The sequence below is a fragment of the Gorilla gorilla genome, chromosome 13 (genome assembly GCF_029281585.2).
Source record: "Gorilla gorilla gorilla isolate KB3781 chromosome 13, NHGRI_mGorGor1-v2.1_pri, whole genome shotgun sequence".
Classification (NCBI taxonomy): domain Eukaryota; kingdom Metazoa; phylum Chordata; class Mammalia; order Primates; family Hominidae; genus Gorilla; species Gorilla gorilla.
The window spans coordinates 77,740,545-77,759,173 of NC_073237.2; positions in this window are offsets into that span (position 1 = coordinate 77,740,545).

Consider the following 18,629-nt stretch of genomic DNA (forward strand, 5'->3'; position numbering starts at 1 on the left):
CTAGTGCTGTTCTCATTATAGAGTTCTCATAAGATCTGGTTGCTTAAAAGTGTACAGGCTGGGCCCGGTGGCTCATGCCTGTAATCCCAGCACTTTGAGAGGCCGAGGCGGGTGAATCACAAGGTCAGGAGATCCAGACCATCCTAGTGAACACTCTACTAAAAATACAAAAAATTAGCTGGGTGTGGTGGCACACGCCTGTAGTCCCAGCTACTTGGGAGGCTGAGGCAGGAGAATCTCTTGAACCCGGGAAGCGGAGGTTGTAGTGAGCTGAGATTGCACCACTGCACTCCAGCCTGGGCAACATAGCAAGGCTCCATCTCAAAAAAAAAAAAAAAAAAAAATGTGTGTAGCACCTCCCACCTCTCTCTCTCTTCTGCCCTGGCCATGTGAAGATGTGCCTGCTTCCCCTTCATCTTCTGCCATGATTGTAAGTTTCCTGAGGACTCCCCAGCCATGTCTCCTGTACAGCCTATGGAACCATGACCCAATAAAACCTCTTTTCTTTATAAATTACCCAGTCTCAGGTATTTCTTTATAGCAGTGTGAGAAAAGACGAATACACTCTTCCTTAGGCTGCAAGTCAGCTGAAATAACTCTATTCCACAGTGGTCATTCTGGGCCCTTTGCTAGAGAGACAGCTGCTGGTATCAAGAGAAGAAGTTGAAGGCTTCCAGAGGTTCATGTGGACACATGCAAAGCATCTTAAGGCCTGGAATCAGAACTCACACACTGTCACTTCCTATGTATTCCATTAACCAAAGCAAATCACAATGCCAAGTCCACATCAGTAGAGTGGGGAAATATACTCCTCTCATGGAGATAGTGGGGATAAAGAAAGTAAATATTTGCCAAACAATGATCTAATCTACAACACCTATGTACACATCAGCTAGTTACTCCTTACACACTAAACATTTCCCTGCAACTCAATATTTATGTCTTTCTTGCCAGATATTGCCATAGTTAGAAGTTAGATAACACAATACCTCTATGGATAGGGAAGTTGTCTCTATAACAAAACTTTCATGAGGTCTACCCATCATTGCCTACTCAGCATTAGGTAAGAGAAATGAGATAATAAACAGATATTAGAGCATTAGGTAAGAGATAAGCCTTTCTTCTGGTTGTATGCAGCAGTCACTAGAAATAGATGCATGTATAATAGATGTGTAATTCAAACATACACACATACACAAGCCACAGACATTTTTGCAAATTTGGCAGTGCCATGGGGAACCTCCAGCTTGTGGTTTGGCCTTTCATGTGGAGTTTCACTTGAGTATTTGCTTTGGAATTTGATAAACACAGCTATTCACAGGGCTATCATCACATGGTATATTTGCTACCACAGAAACACAGAACGTCTTCTAAAGGAACAGCCCCTATTTATCCTGTAAGCTGAATTCCTGCCATTTCCCAAAGATCCCACAAAATGACTCCACGTGTTCCTACTTCATGGTAATTTGGAATAGGGGGTAATGCATTTGTTTTCCACAAATCCTCTTTTGCCTCCTTCCTCTGGCAGAATTACCTTCATCATGCTTTATTTTAAAACATAAAAAAAAATCAAGAAGTAGGGAAAATAGTCTCATTTTAACAATTGAAAAGTAGGAGTGGGCAGGGATGAAGTTCTGGCTAGCGTGGTCTTCTGGACCCTCCTATTTTCCTAACAAGATCTAGGAAAAAGAATTAAAAATAGGCTGTCACAACATTATCTTCAGAACTTCTTCACCTATAATTTAACTTTTTATTGTTATGATGAAGGACAACAAACCTTTTTATCCCTTCTATTTGTCCAGGATTTAAGCTAAGGGAAATTTAGTGGGAGACCTAGTAGAAAATGAAACACCAATCTAAAAGTCCCAGAAGAAGGGACCACACAAAGTAGCAGAGAGTGGCCAGCTCTGTAATCAGGCAAATGTGGATTTGAATCCAGACTCCGCTCCTTCCTCTGTCATCAGGCAAAATTGCTTAATGAAATACTGTTTAAGTTACTTATTGCTGCATAACAAACCACCTCAAAACTCAGTAATTTAAAACAACCATCTTACCATAGTCATGGTTTTGCAGAGTCTAGAATTAGGGCAGTGCACAGCAGGGAAAGATTATCTCTGCTCTACAATGTCTGTGGCCTCAAACAGAGTAGTACAGAGAACTGAAAATGACTGGGATGGCCCAACTATGTTCATACGTTTGGGGCCCACATTTTAACTGACAGTCACGGTTTCCTGAGGGGATAGGGGGCAGGTCTTTTCTCCAGTTTCTAATGAAGCTAGAATATGTCCAAGATGACTTCTAGGCTAAGATGGCTGATGAGCTAGTGCTGGCTGGGTATAGATCTCTGTCTGTCTCTCTGTCTTCCTCTGCCCCCTCCCCGGGTAGCCTTTCCACATGGCTAGCCTGGGCTTCCTCAAAGCATAACAGTCTCAGGGTACTTGAAATCCTCACATGGCAGCTAGAACTAAAGCAAAAGCTTCCAGGCCTCTTAAAAACTAGATCTAGAACATGCAGTGTCCTTTCTGCCAAATGCTGTTGGTCAAGTCAGCCACAAGGGCCAACTCAGAGTCAAAGGAGGGGAGAAAGCACCCACTTCTTGATGGAAAGGTGGCAAAGAATTTGCAGCCATTTTTAATCCACCCCAGACTCAGTTTCCTCATTTGTGAAATAAAGACCACAAAAAACCTATTTTATAAGACTGTTTTGAGGATCAGATAAAATGTATGTAATATATCTGACATTTAGTTAGCATTGTAAGCAGTAGCCTTTATTAATGACAGTTTGTTTCAACATGAGAACATCTACAACTCCAAGATCAGACCTTCACCTTACCAATATGAAAGGAATGAGAGAACAAAAATTTCCAAGGATGTCAAGATATATCTAAGATAAAATATAATGTATAACAAATGTCCGTATTCTATTATTTCCTATTGATTTGTTCCCAGTGTTATTAGCCTTATATTGTTTTCATGGCTCAGGTGAATCTAATATCCATTCCTAAAGGTGGAACAGGCCACCATTATGGTGAAGTGTTCAGTAACACGAGGGTAGATGAGGAATGTCCTGGTGGTGAGAGCAGATGCATAGAAAGAAGTTCTATTGTCGAAAATGGCCCATGTATGTCAAGCCCTCTACAACAGGCAATCAAAGCAACCTTCTGCACAGCCACACCCTTACCCTGATGGGTGGACAAAGAACCCTTCTGGTGCCTCTAGACTTTTGACCATCAACCAAAAGTCTTAGAGAATAGGACTTGAGGTGGAATCCCAGCTCTGGCCCTTGCCACATGAGCCAAGTTCCTTACCTCTGTGCATGTCTATTTCTTACTTACAGGAGTGTACAGTGTGTGGTAAGGCACATGGGAGATGCCCAAAGGCCCTTCTGTCAGGAGCTAGCACTGTCAGTGGATGTAATACTCAGTGTCCCTGATTTTTGCATCCATTACTTTAAACTTCCCACCTGCACAAGTGCACTCATATCGATAGCACATGTGACTTATGCTTGGGTTGGAGAATTAACTTAGTTGGTGGTGACCAAAGAAACTGAGACTCTACAGGGAAGGGGGCAGCCCAGAGCCCCAGGACCCGTTCAGAAAGCTGGGAGCTCTTCTGTTGCTACAAAAGCCTTTTCTGAACAGTACATTTGGTTTCTGGCCTCTCACCAAGGTGGCAGGATGCTTTCTCAGGGAGTTATGTCTATCACTCCCTTTCTAGGGCCTCAAAGTACTGCAGTCTGGCTTCTACCCCCATGAATTCATCAGAACAGCTCTATGGAGGGCCACCACTGACATTCATTTCCACAGAGACAGCGGACTCTTTATTCTCCCGCTTGACCCTGTGTGGCAGCATTTGGCACTGTTGACTTCTTTTTTTAAGCACTCTCTTCTCAGCTTCAAGTCATCTGCTTTTTCCTACCAGCCCATTCTTCTCATCCTCTTCACAGGTTCATCCTCCTCTACCTGCCAGTTAAATTTTGGAGTTTCTCAAACTTTGGTGCTGGGTCTTCTCTTCTCACTCATACTCCTTGTCTCCTGACAGCCTCACTTAGGACTGTCCCTCAATCGCCTGATGAAAACACAAAAACGTACATCTTCAGTCCAGACCTCTCCCACAGACAACTCCTGAGAGGTATCTCCATGGTACCGTAAACCCAAAATGTCCAAAGCTGAACCCATAATTTATCCCCACCAAGGATGGTCGTCCTCTAAGGTATCGTTTCTCCATTTATGAAACCACCATCTATACAGTTTCTCAAGCCAGAAAACTAAGTCATCCTTCATAGGTTTCCTTATCTCTTCCCTATCCTGTTATCTCTCAGTTCATCTCACTCTCTATTATCCTCTCATTGAGACCACTATAATAGACTAGTAGCTATTATAGCTCACGAAGTTTTGTGGGTTTTTGTTTTGTTTTGTTTTTTATCTTTCGCACAGGCTGGAGCGCAGTGAAACAATCATAGCTCACTGCAGCCTCAAATTCCTGGGATCAAGCCAACTTCCCACCTCAGCCTCTTGAGTAGCTAAAGTCTACTGGTGCACACCATCACACCTAATTTTTTCAATTTGTTTTTGTAGAGACAGGGTATCACTTTGTTGCCTAAGCTGGTCTCAAACTCCTGACTTCAAGCAATCCTCCTGCTTTGGCTTCCTGAAGTGCTGGGATTACAAGCATGAGCCACCATGCCCAGCTTCAATCAGTATTCTTTTTTTTTTTTTTTGGAGACGATGTCTCACTCTGTTGCCCAGGCTGGAGTGCAATGGTGCAATCTCAACTCACTGCAACCTCTGCTTCCCGGGTTCAAGCGATTCTCCTGCCTCAGCCTCCTGAGTAGCTGGGATTACAGGCACACGCCACCACGCCTGGCTAATGTTTATGTTTTTAGTAGAGATGGGGTTTCACCATGTTGGCCAGGCTGGTATTGAACTCCTGACCTCAGGTGATCCACCCACCTCGGCTTCCCAAAGTGCTGGGATTACAGGTGTGAGCCACTACGCCCGGCCTCAATCACTATTCTTACAAACTGCACACCATTTGTAGACTGTGAAATAAATAAAGTGGATAGCAACCAGCCCTTTTTTAAAAAACTAAAATAGACTAGATGAAGCATAAAAGAAATATTTATTCATAAAAAAGCTTAGGTCTTGACACTAACTTCTGGTGTGTGTCTGCATGTGTGTCTGTATGTGAGCATACCGAGCCACCATACAAAATGTATTTCTTATAAGGAATCACCTACAAAAAATGTTTGACAGCCACTGACATAATCCAGTCTGGCCTCCTGCAAAACGTTCTCTATAAGACAACCAGAGTGATTCTTTCAGTACATGACTCTGATGTCACTTCCCACAGCTTCTCCCACCATCCACAGCTAACACTGGCCATCTCTCCAGCTCCAACCTTATCTTGATTTACCCTCTTTTCCAGTTCTCCCCCTTCATGAGGCTTCTTTCATCTCCTTCTGATTTCCATGTTTCCTTTTAACATAGAAAAATGTCATGAGCTGTTCCCTTAGTCTGTTTCCTTCCCTTTAATTGCCTAATTAACACCTACTATGCTTCTTGCCTTATATACTAGAACACATTTACATTTTTATGTGTTTTGTATGAAAGTTTGGTTCATGTCTGTTTTACTCACTAGACTTGAAGGTCAATAAGACCACGGACTATGCTTTTATATGCCCTTATATCCCCAGCATCTATCTCACTCCTTGGCACACAGTAGAGCCTTTATCAATATTAGTTAAATAAATCTGAATGTGAATTCCAAGTCTGAAACTTCTAAGTTATGTGAGTTCCAGTTTTATCTACACTGAGTTTCAGTTTTTCTATCTGTAAAATAGGGATAATCATACCACTCTGGGTTACAGTGACATTAAATATGTCTAAAGCACCCTGCCTCTAATAATGAGTAAATTATTTGATAAGTGAATGTATGATATAATTTCCCAAAGAATCCGTTTCCCTAGTGCTAACATCATTGCTGTCAGTGTTCTTCAGTCTCTACCTCTGATTTTAACAGATCTCAACTTCTGTTAGAGTGGCTTTTTTTCAGTGTTTCTTTTACATAAGGCACCAAATCCAAGCCATCCCATGTCCTTGGCTAGTTGAATAGCTCTCAAATTTTCCTGAGTTCATAACCAGTGCTACGTCGCTTAATGCTGATTTGGTCTTTACTTACATCATTTTTTTCCTCAGACCATAAATTCCTTGAGAGTAGGGTCCATAGACTACATTATTGTATAAATTTTATAATTTTTCCTGCAGGAGCATGAAAGGCATCCTGGTATATTAGCACAAGGTTTAGACTCAAATGGTCTCTTCATTTTACTGTTTGGTAGCAGGGTAATTCTCAGCTAATCTCTCAAATCTGTTTAAGCCAGTGGTTTCCAAACATGAAACTACTGTACATTAAAATCATCTTTTTCATTAGTATTTTTTAAAAATACTAATGCCTGGTTTCCACCCCTAGTCAATCTGATGCAATGGGCACAGGTTGCTGCCGAGGCATTGAGATTTTTGAAAACCCCCCAGGAAATTCTACAACCCTGTTTGGAAATCGTTGCTCTAAATCACAAATTCTCTTATCTGTAAAACAGTGGTGAAAATCATTCCAATTATAAACAGTTAATGAGATACTTTAACAAGATCGTAGATGGTAAAAGTCTTGGCACATTAAAAGTAATCAGAGAATAATTGTTACCATTGTTAGCTGGTGGTGGTGGAAGTAGTAATATATAGTCACGAGGAATCAGATGGTGAAGATTCATGAGGACACTCGTCAGCCTAGCTGGTTATGGAGCATATTTAGAACCCTTTAAATGTCAACCCAATTTCTATACATCTGGAACTTTTTTCTGACTTGTAGAAAGCACCTCACTGCAGAGGCATCTTTTATTTGGATTTACCTACAAGTGACATAGAAATTTGCCTTTCTCATCTCATGAGCCGAAGGTACGACACATCCTGTGAGTCTAATAACTACTCAGGAAAACTTTGTCAGTGCCTTCAGCATTTACAAGGCTAACTTTAATACGTGGGGAAAAAATTTTGATATCAAGTTGCATCTGAGCCTTTGAAACTATTTTGGGTCAGCTACACAGCAGAAGTTGGAGGCTGGCAGAGAGCCGTAAAACTGAGCCAAAAATAAACCAAAGACCATTATAAAAATGCTTCGAGTGCCAAAAGCATGAGATGTTAAAATTGCAACATAATGGAGTAAAAATTTACAAAAGAGGCTTTCCAATGGTGGCACAAAGTGTTCCAACCCAGAGAAAGACAGTTCACAGGGAAACGTTTGGAGAGTAAACTCAGCGCCTGAAAATTAGCCTTCCAGACATGTAAGAATGCCCCCATCCAAGGCTATTTACAATGCATTACCCATCAAGAACCAAGAGTATTAATGTCCTTCCCCTATTGGAGAGCACAGGCTGGATAGCTGGGGTACAGGAGAAGTTTTCATAAAAATTAATTGGGACACTCAGCTTTTCCCAATATTCAGCAAATGCTGCTCTACTTGCCCATCTCTTAGCCTGGACACATTCTTCCTCTCAATATCCAACCATTCCACAATGCAGTCTGGTGTACCTATTCATTATTTATGGTCTTATTTTCCTGAGCTCCAGAAAAGATGGTAATGTATGCTCAATGCAGTCCCTTGGTGGAGGCTTTCTGGAAGGGTGGCATCAAGTGCTGGGTGTCTCCCTCCTGGCTCTGCCCTGCCTGCCAGTCTCAGCTTTCTCTGCTTCAGTCCGTTCCTACCCTCCTTTTCCGCAATTAGGAACTGCTACCAATTGCACATGGACAGATTTATGCATGGCTTGAGACCAGCCAGTCTCCCACTGATGGTCTAAAAGAAGAGTATGTTCTGTGTCAACAATCCTTTGCACAGAGTCCAAATGGCTTTTTGTACATTCTTCTTTTGACCCAGGCCCATAATTTTTTTAGGTTAGAATTTTATGAGCCTGATGCAAAGTCTATCAACATTTTCTTTGTGAGACATATTCAGGGTACAGCGTGTTTCTGAAGTGTGCGAATATTTGCAGATATTTCTATCATTCCATGCCAAGAGAAGACACTGGGAAAAAAGAGGGAGGGGAGATGTGGAGAGACAGGTCTAATGACCACTTACTAAGGGAGTTTTAAATACCAAGACAGATATGATTGTCCATCAAAACATTCTGAAGTAGCTTTGTATTAGAACCGCACATTCAATTATGCACTCCTTATTCAGGTGGTCCCCCACAGTGAGGCCACCAGGGCTACTAAGACCCAGAGAGTGGCTTCATCAGCCAAGAGCTATATCATTCCATGCCATAACCCTGCTATGACCCCTGGCTGAAAAGATCAAGGTGGTGATACAGTCAACAACACAACAGTGCACCAGACCACAACCTCAATTTTCCCTAAAGATTTGCCCTTCTTGTCTATGTCATGGTGTGCCCTTCGAATAAGCTAGCAATACTATGGACTGTGGTCTTGAGGGGCTTCAGATTGACAAGGACTATTGCATCTCTTCACACAATTGGAGAATAAACAGTCTTGATGCTCATGCTATACTCACTTATGTAGAAATTCAAAGAAAGTTCTCGGCTCTCTAAAAATGGCAAGTTGATGAGCATAGACAGGAAGCAAACTATAAAATGCTTAAGAGATGATCATATTTTCCCTCAATATCCCATTGAGTATTTTCATCAATGTCTAATTTTTAAGAAAAGCCCAAAGAAAGCACCCAGACTCAAAACTCCATGATGTTACCAGCAGACACCAGGAGTCTAAAATGAAATGATGAGAGAGGGTTTTTCTTCCAGGCCCATTTTCCTCCCTATTTTTCTCTTTTCCATCTTCCCAAGGTTATTGCAAGATTTATGCTAAGGAAATGATAACCTCCTCTGTAAATGTAAGAGATTATTCATTTTATTATCACCCTTAGCCCATTCTTATTCTTCTTTTCACGTTATCGATCCCATTCTACCCTAGTTGGGGTGTTGAGACTGCTGCCTGGCCCTCTGGGCCTTTCCTGAGAAATCTGAGCTTTCCCTCTCAGCCCTCTCCTGACCCCTTGCCACTGCATCAAAAAACATCATTCCTGATCATTGGTTTTAAACTGCTGCAATCACAGAAATGTCATCAAGGTCAAGAATGTGAGAATGCGTCTATGCATGTGTGTGTGTATGTGAGTGTTTATATATGTGCGCTTACTGCGTATGAGTATATAATTTTGTTGTTTAGTCAATTAAATCTTAAAAATATGCATTTTTGTCTGTGCTATTCCCACACACCTTGATCTCCCAATCTAAATTGATCATCCAATTCAAACTACGATCTTAACGACTAACCCTAGAATACTGTGTTAACCTAAGCTGAAAGGTATGATGACTAAAATAATGAGATCTAACACAAAGATAGCATAGATAGCAAGGATAGACCAGTACCTAGTCTAAGTGCTTTGTATATAGTAGCTCCCTTAATCCCTCAAACCTAATGAGGTAGGTGTTATCTTCAATTTAGAGATGGAGAAACTGAGACACAGGATTAATGTAATTTACCCAGAGTAACACAACTAGGTAAGTGGATGAGTCAGCTTTTAAACTGGTACTGTCTAGCTTCAGGCTCTATGTCTTAACTATTGTACTTGCCTACCTCAATATGGTATATGATAATTTCCAAGTTGGTGCTGAGACTGTGGAAGATATATTTGTGAATACTTCCAACCACACCATTTGGCAAATAGACATTATTCCCCTATGTGATACTGCCCTTGATGTGCTTCAGATTGGATAAATAAGTAGATCTTTTTGTCACTTTTGGTACATTTAACCATAAAAACCATTGTCAAGTAAAGGGAATAACCTCTTAAATGGCAGGTGAAACTGAGGCATTGCTTACCTAGCATGGTAGAATGATTCACACGAACTTTGAGACCTTTAGTCACAGCAATAATAGTAACAGTAGTAGTAGTAGTGCTAGAAATACAAATAATGATACTAATAATAATACCTGCAGTAGTAACAAGAGTTGTAATAGCACCATATTGATCAATTGTTATATACCAAGCATCATGGAAATGCTTTCATATGCGTTATTTTCTTTAATCCTCTCTAAAACCTCTAAAATAGGTCTCGTTAGCCTTTTAGCCTTGTCTTACAAGTGAAGAAGCTAAGACTTATAGGATGAGATTTTAATCCAGGTTTTAACTTAGTTCAAGGCTGTACAACCCTCTATTGCCAATCAATTCTCTGATAAGTTTGCCTACCAGTAAGAGGAAGGGAGTTGAATTCCAAGTTGGCTTCCAGCTCTACAATGAAGGATTGAACACCGTTGAAGGGACATAAAATTGGGCTTCATTAGAAAAGTAAGTAGAGATGGGATGATTTAATTTTTTTTTTCTTTTTTTTTTTTTGAGATGGAGTCTCGCTCAGTCGCCCAGGCTGGAGTGCAGTGGTGTGATCTCAGCTCACTGCAACCTCTGCCACCCGGGTTCAAGCAATTCTCCTGTTTCAGCCTCCCGAGTAGCTGAGACTATAGGCGCGTGCCACCACGCCCAGCTACTTTTTGTATTTTTAGTAGAGACGGGGTTTCACCATGTCAGCCAGGATGGTCTTGATCTCTTGACCTCGTGATCCGCCCGCCTCGGCCTCCTGAAGTGCTGGGATTATAGGCATGAGGCACCACGCCCGGCCAGGATGATTTGATTTTTAAAAAAGACTAAAGATAATCTAGTTTCATGGAGAGGATATAAAGCATTTCTGCCCACGAAACCACACCTCTGTATATACAGAAACAAAGAAGTCAGGTGACCAAAGGCTGAAATAATCAACTTCCAAATCAGAGATCAGAGTCTGAGAGAGCTGGATATGAAGGAAACAGCATGGTGTTGGAAGTTCAAGTTTACCACACATTTGGGAATTGTACCAATATGCACTAAAATGTAGAATAGGTATCACTTGGTAGTAAGAGAAGCTATTTTACATGGTGTAGGACATGGTAAGAAAGTGATTTTCTTCATTGTTTCAATATTTCAAGGATAAACTCTCCATGTGGTGTTTGTATATATTTAATACCTTTATAGCATTTGCTAATTGCACTTTTAATAAAAGGAGAGCAAGCCTAAAACTCAGAGCCTCTGCAAGAAAGAGTATCCAGCTAAAATTTGATGTTGTTGATCCATTTTTATTTTCTATAGCTCCTTTCATTGATAGCAACTGATGCTGGCTTTCAATTGACAATAATGCAGTGGTTCTTAAACTTGAATGTGCACAAAAATCAATGGAGAGTTATTAAAACACAGATTTCTGGACCTCATCGCTAGAGATTCTGGTTCACTAGGTCAGCAGAGGGACCATAAATTTGCAATTTTAACTAGTTCCTACGTGATGCTAATGCCACTGCTCAGAGGGCTATACCTGGAGTACGATCAGGGTAATTACACAAAATTTCTTCTTTAAAAAAAAAAGTTATTTTAGGCTGGGTGCAGTGGCTCATACCCGTAATGGCAGGACTTTGGAAAGCCAAGAAGGGAGAATTACTTACGGCCAGGAGTTTAAGACCAGTCTGGGCAACAAAGCAAGACCCTGTCTCTACATAAAATAAAAAATCAGCTGGGCATGGTGATGCATGCGTGTAGTCCCAGCTATTCATGAGGCTGAGGCAGAAGGATCGCTTGAGCCCAGGAGTTTCAAGTTACAGTAAGCTATGATCATGCCACTGCACTCCAGCCTGGATGACAGAGCAAGACCTTGTCTCTTAAAAAGAAAAAAAAAAGTTATTTTAATAAAAGAGATTGAGTCATATTGTGTCCAGAATTGGTAGGTTCTTGGTCTTGCTGACTTCAAGAATGAAGCCGCGGACACTCGCGGTGAGTGTTACAGTTCTTAAAGATGGTGTGTCTGGAGTTTGTTCCTTCAGATGTTCAGATGTGTCTGGAGTTTCTTCCTTTTGGTGGGTTCGTGGTCTCCCTGACTTCAGGAGTGAAGCTGTAGACCTTCCCAGTGAGTGTTACAGCTCTTAAAGGCGGCGCGTCTGGAATTGTTTGTTCCTTCCAGTGGCTTCGTGGTCTTGCTGGCCTCAGAAGTGAAGCTGCAGACCTTCACGGTGAGTGTTACAGCTCATAAGGGCCACAGACCCAAACAGTGAGCAGCAGCACGTTGTCACCTCTCATTATGAGAATTAATGTTTCCTTTTTCTTTCTTATTTATCCTCTGGTCTTTTTGCTCTTCTTTGCTTGGTATATAGTCATCTGATAATCTGAAAGTTTTGTATTGTTTTTGTATATCATGATTAGCCTTATAGCTACAATCTTACATATATGCTTAATCCTCACTATTGTGAACACTGATAAAAAATGTTCCTGCAATTTTGTCTACCCCCATTTTCTCCCTGCCTCACCTGATTTTAGCTAAGTATATTGTCTTTTTCTGTTTTCCTAGTGTTTTCTTTTTATTTATTTTATTTTTTAAATTTTTTTCCAAGATGGAATCTTGCTCTGTCACCCAGGCTAGAGTGCAATGGTGCGATCTCGACTCACCGCAACCTCTACCTCCTGGGTTCAAGTGATTCTTCTGCCTCAGCCTCCCGAGCAGTTGAGACTACAGGCGTGCGCCACCATGCGCTAGTAATTTTTGTATTTTTAGTAGAGACAGGGTTTCACCATGTTAGCCAGGATGGTCTCAATCTCCTGACCTCATGATCCGCCCGCCTCGGCCTCCCAAAGTGCTGAGATTACAGGCGTGAACCACTGCGCCTGGCCATTTGTTTGTTTCTTTTTGAGACAGGTTCTCATTCTGTCACCCAGGCTGGAGTGTGGTGGCATGACCATGGCTCACTGCAGCCTCCATCTACCGGGCTTAGGCGATCCTCCTGCTTCAGTCTCACAAGGAGCTGGGCCACAGGCATATGCCACCATGCTCGGCTAATTAAAAAAAAATTATTTGTAGAGATGAGGTCTCACTATGTTGCCCCGGCTGGTCTCAAACTCCTGGGCTCAAGTGATCCTCCTGCCTTGGCCTCCCAACTGCTGGAATTACAGACGTGAGCAACCCCACCTGGTCCCTAGTGTTTACTTTAAACTTTTAAATACATTTATACTTCTATTACTGGATTATTCAGAATTAAATGATCCATTTAATTTCAGACAATGTAATTGCACTACATTCTCACGTTCTTTCAGTCCTTATTTTCAAACTTTTGTTATTAACTGGAAACAGAAGAAATTGCCATTTTTATAGGTTAAAATGATAGTATATTGCCAGTTTCATGGTTGTTATTGGATGGCTACCCAAAGAACTATTTCATTAACTTTACATTTAATTACTTTCCTGAGGTATGTCTTGATGTTTATCTCTCTGATTCATTATTTCTTGGCGTGTAGTATAACCTCCAATCTGTAGTTTTAAATCTGCTTTTACTTAAGATAGCTATGTTAAATTATATCTTTGATTTTTTTTTCTTCTGATTCTTTTTTTTTCAGGAATAAAAATTATTTGAATGTAGGATCTCTTTTATCTCACAGCTATATCTTCTATCCCCTCTCTAATCCTATGAAAGTCACCATATACATTTAAGTTTATTCTCTTTTCTCAGTCCTATGTTTTCTGTGGTGTCTATTTTCCTCTTTGATATTTCCATGCTGGCCTTAATTTCTGTGGCAGCCTCATTTTTTTCTTTCACTTATTTCCTGAGCCCTGGCCACTTCGTATCTAATGTTCTGATGTGTCATCTTTTCTTCCCTCTTGAATATTTGTGGCTTTTCTTTGTGCTCTTGTTTTAAATTAACATTTATTTTATTTAATTCTCTGAGATTCTGGATACGTATTTGTGACTTTCATCTACTTCATTATAATATTTTTTATGATGTGTATTTTTTGCCATTGTTTTTTCTTTTGTGTTTTACTGTAGTATCTTTGTCTTGATCTTTTGCTAATTCCTTTATATTATCACTCATCTTTGAGCTATAAAACCAGATTTTGGGAGGTGTTTGGTGTTGCAGTGTTCTGGAGTAGCAGGAAGCCTTGATGGTACACAGTGAAACTCCTTAGCTTTAGGGTTTTAAGTGTCAGCTAGTTAACTCAAACATCTCTGAGGCTGTCAGAGTTCAACATCTCAAACTTCAGGATCTTTCCTCTCTCCTACCTCAGCACCATACAATGCCAAGAAATGATGGCAAGTTTGTTTCTTTTTCTATCCTGGAGTCTCTTATTCCTTCCTGCTAAAAAGAAACCAAGGAAACTCGCACTGTCACTGCACAATGTCACCCTGTGGCTGCAAATAAAGGACTATTGCTTCTACCTTTGAGGATACCACCTTCTTCGGGCTCTTTAACCTCCAGGTACCGCTGTCTCTTCAGCACAGTTCTGTGCTCTAGGCTGGTATTTGCTAAGTTTGAGAACTCATTCTCTTAAAATTTGGTTCTCAAGTACAGAGTATACCTAGTGCCTAGGTTTTGCTCAAGCTGAAAGCTGCCTTACTGCCTTTCAGATGTCTTGTTGCTTTTAGGCAATTTCAAAGCAAAATGGTGGAAGGATGTGTTCATTTTGCCTTTGTAAAATTGGAAGACTCTGCATCATTCATTTTTGAAATTTGTAATATGAGTTTAAGACGGGATTGAGAAGGAAATTCATTCATTCTCTTAAACTACTTCAGAGAGGTAACCATTCAGGAATAGACACACTTAGTAAAGTAGGTTGAACAATTTTTAACCTACCTGTATAACCTGGTGGCTAATTCTAGGATAGCCTAGCATACTTGCATTAATGAACGGTAGGGAAATCTTAGGTATTCTCCTCTTAAAATAATCTCATTTGGGGAACGCAAATGGTTTAATTACATTCATGTTCAAGTTAAATTTAGGAGACTTTGAAAAGATTTTAATTTCTTAAAATGGTATTATTTTGACACCTAAAAGATTTCTAGTTAGACTCTAGTGAAGCCTCACTAGAGTCATGAGAGATATTAAGAATGTCTCTAGACTTTATAGATGAGGAAACAGGCTTGGAGAACTCAGTTATCACATCTAGTGAGTATTAGAGTGAGTTCTAGATGAGCATATTCCTAAATTCAGTTGTATGTAAGAGTTTCATGATTTTTGCTATATCTGCATATTATTTTACATAACTTTTTCTCTATATAACATTTTCCTGTAATATTGAGAGGTGACAAAGTGCTAGCAGCCCTCACTCGCTCTCGGCACCTCCTTGGCCTTGGGGTCCACCCTGGCTGCCCTTGAGGACCCCTTCAGCGACCGCTGCACTGTAGGGGCCCCTCTCTGGGCTGGCCGAGGCCAGATCTGGCTCCCTCTGCTTGCAGGGAGGTGTGGAGGGAGAGGCAGGGGCAGGAACTGGGGCTGCATGCAGCAATTGCAGCCAGCGCGAGTTCCAGGTGGGCGAGGGCTCAGCGGGCCGCGCAATCAGAGCCGCTGGCCAGTGCCACCGGCCCCAGGCAGTGAGGGGCTTAGCACCCGGCCAGCAGCTGCAGAGGGTGCGCCAGGTCCCCCAGCACTGCTGGCCTGCCCACACCCCACTCGAATTCTCACTGGGCCTCAGCCGCCGCCCCGCGGGGCAGGGCTCGGAACATGCACGACATGACCGAGCCCCCCCTCCCCCAGTGGGCTCCCACGGGGCACAAGCCTCCCCAACTGGCGCCGTCCCCCTGCTCCGCGGCCCCCAGTCCCATTGACCACCCAAAGGCTGAGGAGTACAGGGGCGCAACGGCGGGACTGGTGAGCAGCTCCACCCGCCGCCCTGGCACAGGATCCACTAGGCGAAGCCAGCTGGGCTTTTGAGTCCGGTGAGGACTTGGAGAACTTTTATGTCTAGCTGGAGGATTGTATATGCACCAATCAGCACTTTGTGTCTAACTCAAGGTTTGTAAATACACCAATCAGCACTCTGTGCCTAGCTCAAGGTTTGTAAATGCACCAATTAGCACCCTGTGTCTAGCTCAAGGTTTGTGTACCTACCAATCAGTGCTCTGTGTCTAGCTAATCTAGTGAGGACTTGGAGAACTTTTGTGTCTAGCTCAAGGTTCGTAAACACACCAATCAGCACCCTGTACAATGGGCCAATCTGCTGTCTGTAAAATGGACCAATCAGCAGAATGTGGGTGGGATCAGATAACGGAATAAAAGCAGGCTGCCCACGCCACCAGCCACAATCTGCTAGGGTGGCCTTGTAGCTGTGGTGGCTTTGTTCTTTCACTCTTCGCAATAAATCTTGCTGCAGCTCTCTCTTTGGGTGCGTGCCACCTTTGTGAGCTGTAACACTCACCTTGAAGGTCTGCAGCTTCACTCCTGAAGCCAGCGAGACCACAAACCCACCGGGAGGGACGAACAACTCCAGATGGAAGGAACAAACAACTCCAGACGCAGCACCTTTAAGAGCTGTAACACCACAAAGGTCTGCAGCTTTACTCCTGAAGCCAGCAAGACCACGAACCAACCAGAAGGAGGAAACTCTGGACACGTCTGAACATGTGAAGGAGCAAACTCCGGACATCCATCTTGAAGAACTGTAACACTCACCGCGAAGGTCTGTGGCTTCATTCTTGAAGTCAGCGAGACCAAGAACCCACCAATTCCGGACACAATAATATATAACATGGTGCCAGCAGCAATAAATCCCCAAAAATCTGTCATTAGAAATTGTGAATGGAATGATGCCATATATTCAAAATTTACTCACATAACAAAGACAAAACCCAACTATTAATGCTATGCAAGGTCTACCTCTAATGTAGACTGATTTCAACGTGGCAAAAGCAAACCTTGAAAATGAAAGAGGGGGAGGAGGTGGCAAGAAGGAAGAAAAGAGGAAAGGAAGAGGTAATAAATTCTAGTAGTTTTTAAAAATGAACTCATAGTATTAAAAAGCAAAGATCCATTAGGCATATATCTAGGCAAACATAGCATCATTAAAACTCGTAAAGGGGCCAGGCGCAGTGGCTCACGCCTGTAATCACTGCACTTTGGGAGGCCAAGACAGGAGGATCACGAGGTCAGGAGCTCGAGACCACCCTGGATAACACGGTGAAACACCGTGTCTACTAAAAATACAGAAAATTAGCTGGGCGCGGTGGCGGGCGCCTGTAGTCCCAGCTACTAGGAAAGCTGAGGAAGGAGAATGGCGTGAACCTGGGAAGCGGAGTTTGCAGTGAGCCAAGATCGCACCACTGCAGTCCGGTGTGGGTGAAAGAGTGAGACTCTGTCTCAAAAAAACTAAAAATAAAAATAAAACTCATAAAGGGATTGAGATGATTGAAGCAGAAGGGGCAGCACAGTTTTTAGGTCTCACAATCTTCACATAAAAGCAAACAAAGGAAATATATGATAAGCCAAACATGCAAGAACAACAATTACAACAAACCATGAATACCAAAATATAAATAAGTGGGGACAAATGACCGAGAGCCACAAAACTTGGCTAAAAGAGCATCTGAAGCTCTGAGAACAGGTACACAGTATTCACTGGAAAGCCAGCTGGTCCACCCTGGAAGAGCAGCAAAAACGAGGAGGAGTTTCAGCCCAAGCAAATAGCAGGTGAGTGCGAGGGCCAGTGTGAGGTCTCAAGGTGCTGGAGCAGCCTGGGCCACATAAGCCCTGGGAGCTGCCAGGCAAGCTCCCTTCTAGGAAAGGGTCCTGCCCTGAGAAGGACTTTATGGAAATGGAATCACAAGTGAGTGGAACAGAGACCTTACAGCCAATGCAAGAAGAGGTCCACATCAGAGTCAGGGAGGAAGCAATGCTAGGAAACCTCAGACAGCAAGTCTGTCTGAACAGGACATGCTGCAATGGAAGCGGGAGCTGGGGATATTAGAAAGCCTATTCGAATACATTTCAAATAATGGAAAAATAAACAAAACTGAAGACATTACAGACATTAGACTTAGACAAGTCAAAGGTGTATGTAGCCATTTCTGGCCTAGCCACTAAGAAAAGACAAAAAGAGAGTATTTAATTTCAACCTAATAAAGGAGAAAATAGAATGATAAAAAAATAACTGAACAAAAAGGCGGCAGGACGATCTTGGTTTCTAATTCTCCAATAAAAGGAAATTACTCAAGCAAGGGACCATGGCTCATGCCTGTAATCCCTGCACTTTGGGAGGCTGAGACGGGAGGATCACGAGGTCAGGAGATTGAGACCATCCTGGCTAACATGGTGAAAACCCGTCTCTACTAAAAATACAAAAAAAAAAAAAAAGAAAGAAAAAAATTAGCTGGGCATGGTGGCGGGCCCCTGTAGTCTCAGCTACTTGGGAGGCTGAGGCAGGAGAATGGCGTGAACCCGGGAGGCAGAGCTTGCAGTGAGCTGAGATCACGCCACTGCACTCCAGCCTGGGCGGCAGAGTGAGACTCCCTCTCAAAAAAAAGAAAGAAAGAAAGAAAAACAAATGACTCTTGAAAAAATGGCTAAGTCTACACATGGGGTAAGGAAAATGAGGCTGCCACATCTTACAGTATCAGAATGTAAGAAACACACAAAGAACAGATGGGGTCATGTCAAAAGGACACAGGAACCAACCTGAAAGAGCTTCCAATGGCCAGAGCTGGAACAATTTGGACAATACAGTAAATAACGTAGTATTAGATTATTATACCTCAAAGTATTAAATGAATACATATCCATGAGTCCACTCGA